Genomic DNA, 3,705 nt, shown 5'->3' with positions numbered 1-3,705 from the left:
GTAAAAAAAATTAAAAAATTAACCAAAATAGTGAACTTTTCAAACAAATTGAATATATCATATTGTCATTCATATGCAATATTACAATAATTAGAAATAAAATTATATTAAATGTTTAATTGATGTCTCTTTTAAGATATAATTTTTTTTATAATTTAATAAATATCTCACTCACACATATATAATAAGTTAAATAATATATTATTATATGGTAATACCATATATTAATTAGTAATGATGTCACCTTCAATAATTTTTCCTCCGTAAGAAACCACTGAAAACATTCGTCAACAGCACTCCAACAGAATCAATGTTTGATACGCTCCTGTTATTAATTAAACTTTTCTTAGCAATTGATTGATACTTGGCTCACACGCTTCTATTATTAATTAGGGTTCAACTTTTCTTCAGAAAATAAATTGGACAGTATTATTAGGCTATTGTAGGTCTGATTCTGAGTCCATTTCAATAATCTAAATTGTTCAGTGTGTGGAGTTCGTCGAATACATTATTTATGTAAGAAAAATCATGCTAATTGGACATGAATAATCACTTGATTAGTTTGCATTTGTGTTTGTGATTTATTTTTAAAAACATATTTGTCATTGAGACAAATGAAAGTTGATTAAATAGCTATCGATATTCAATCAACGTAATTTTACAGATATGATGTATTCAATAAACTCTACACATTAAACAATTTAGATTATCAAGATGGGCCAGAATTAAGGTCACCACAATCCAATAACGCCATCTAATTTGATTAAGAACCGGAGAGAAGTTGTGGCCATTAATTAAACCTTTCTTAGCAATAGAGTCAATTGATTGAGAAATGATATTTATCATTGCATTAGTTTATTATTTCTACTTTTATTTATAGAATAAAAATTATATATATATATATATAGATATTAGGATTGCATCTGTACAGGAATTCCTTTTAAAAAAATAAAAAAAAAACAGGCATAATTTATAGCTTAAAATATGTTTGTCTTAATTTGTTTTTAAAGCAATGATATTTACTTCATTTTATTTAAAAAATGATCTAAAAGAGCAATCATATGAATTATCAATTGCAAGTGTGAAATCTTCAGAAGAGAATTTGATAGCTTATTGGAGAAATTGCGAATCAGTGAGATAGTGGAAATTAATTAAATCATTGATGAAATTTTTTCTGGTGCAACCTGACACGCAAGAAAGAGTAGAACCAAACACAAGAAGAATTAGCACAATGCACACAGGACATTTGCACCACCATAAAAATACAAATATTTATTCACTGTGCCACTATTTTGTAATATTTTCTAATTTATTTGAGATCCACCATTTTTGTATCTAAAAGTTAATCAATGAAATTCATTTATTATGAGCAGTTTCAAATGTATCTGTAGAGTATATTTTCAGCTTTTATAGTACTTTTGAATTTTTATCACAATAATATATAATATTGTCATTAACACGTAATATAAATAAGGGACAATTATAAATAAATAAATAAAAAGTTCCAAAGTTTTAGTTTGGTAACAAAATAAATTCTGCATTTTTAATTTTATCAATTTAAATTTTAATATTTTAATTTATTTTCAATCTAAACCATTTGTCTATTTTTGTTAAATAAAACAGAACAAAAATGAGTGTTTTAGTTATTAAACTCAATATATGTATACATAAAATGTCTAAAATACCTATTTATAGTTAAGTTTAATGAGTAAAATATTTATTTTTCTATCGATTTTACTTAACGGAAATAGGTAAAAGGTTTATATTGAAAACAAATTAAAAGTTTAAGGTTTAAATTAATAAAATAAAAAACTTTAAAAGGTATATATATTTTTAATAATTTAATTTTTTTTTCACACACACACACATATATATATATATATATATATAAAATTTGTTAAATAATAATGAGAAAGACTATGATGTGTATCATATACACCTTATAACTAAAGAATAAAATGACATAACTACATACTTTATTAGTCAGAACTTTATGGAAAAAAAAAAAAATATATATATATATATATATATATAACCAAACACTACATGAAACATAACCAAAAATCTCATGAGTCATAAGTAAAATATTGTGTTAATTAAAAAAGAAAATTGGTTACACCTAACGAAGAAAATGGCATAACTAGGAATGCATATGGCATATCCTTTCAAGGTGTATGTATAGTAGAATTTCTCAATAATATATCATTAAATGGTAATACCATATATTGGAAAATACTATGGTACATATTTTGTCATAACTAAACATAACATGAGGCATAACTAAAGAACTTTTGAGTCATAACAAAAATAATGTCATAACTAAAGAACAAAATTAGTCATAACTAAATAACAAAATGACATAATTAGATAAGAAAATGACATTACTAGAAGTGCATATGGCACACCCTTTTCAATGAAGTATATTGGAACTGCTCCCACATATTTTAGGGTTGTTTTGGAAAGTTCTAAAAAAGTTGATTTTTATACTTATTACGAAAAGACGTGTAAAATGTAAAGGATTATGACTTAAATAAGCAAATAAGTTAGCTTTTTTTTACACTTCTCAAAAGGCGTCTTCGTAATCATGTCACTCTATACACAAATTTATTGTCTACAGAAATAAAGATAGAAAAGTACAGTGACAAATATAAATTTATTAATTTAAAATAAAGCAAGTACAATCTCTGATAAATTTCTAATCAAAGAAAATAATCATTTGATTATTCTCTTCAAAAAGTTGACTCAAAAGGTTGACAACTTGTTTCCGAATTGAGCGGCAAAATCTCCTCCAAGTAAACTGAAGAAGACGGAGAATTCATAGAATTTTGATTTGAGGGTTTGAAAGTTTTTCCCTAAAACAGATTGTAAAATCCTCTCCAATTTAGTAGAAGGAGATAAATTTGAATCTCCGAGCTTTATACTTTAGTGAAGAGACCTTCGGAATTTTGGAGCTTTAATCCAATGGAGCTTTCTTCCTTGGTTTGATGTAGATTTTTATCTTTACAACTTTATTTGTATATGTAAAATTCTAGTGGAGATCACCCTTATTTATAGGAATATATGGATAAGAGTCTTAATAGACTTCAAATTCTTTGATAATTATCTCTAATTTATTTAGAGATAAATACCAAAATATCACTTTAGTTGTGTGTCAAATTTTTATTGGCTTGACCACCTCAATGTAACACATGGCTTAATTTAATTTGTCAAAAACTTATTTACTGCATTACTATGGTTTAATTTGATTAACCAAGGACTTACTACATCATTTTAACACATGAAAATATTTGATTTGACCACAATTTAATCTTGATTTGATCACGTGGAAATATTTGATTTGCCAATAATTATGCCATATTTTGCAGGCCTTTACAGTATGTGGCAATCTGTAATTGGTTGAATTTTTTCATGCTTACAAATGCCCCCTCGAGACTTGCTTGCGTACACGTTCCATAAGTATAAAAAGTGAGTGGGTCTCGAAACTTAACTTCTTGAGATTTGTTAGACGATTTAGCAATAATTTGTTGGGTCTTAATTTGAGACTACTGACCTCACCATGTACTGGAATTTTTTTTTTTTTTTTGGTTGCTTATTTGGTTGACTAAACTTGGAACATGAGTCCAAGTTACCTATGTACCCCAAAAGGATCAAGCTAAACATAGTTCAATTTTGTGTCATTCACAATTTCAACTCATGTAGACATGG

This window comes from Camellia sinensis, chromosome 1, assembly GCF_055761805.1.
Source record: "Camellia sinensis isolate YWXY chromosome 1, ASM5576180v1, whole genome shotgun sequence".
In the NCBI taxonomy this organism is placed as follows: domain Eukaryota; kingdom Viridiplantae; phylum Streptophyta; class Magnoliopsida; order Ericales; family Theaceae; genus Camellia; species Camellia sinensis.
The sequence above is the reverse complement of the archived record's forward strand: the minus strand, read 5'-3'. Positions refer to the sequence as shown.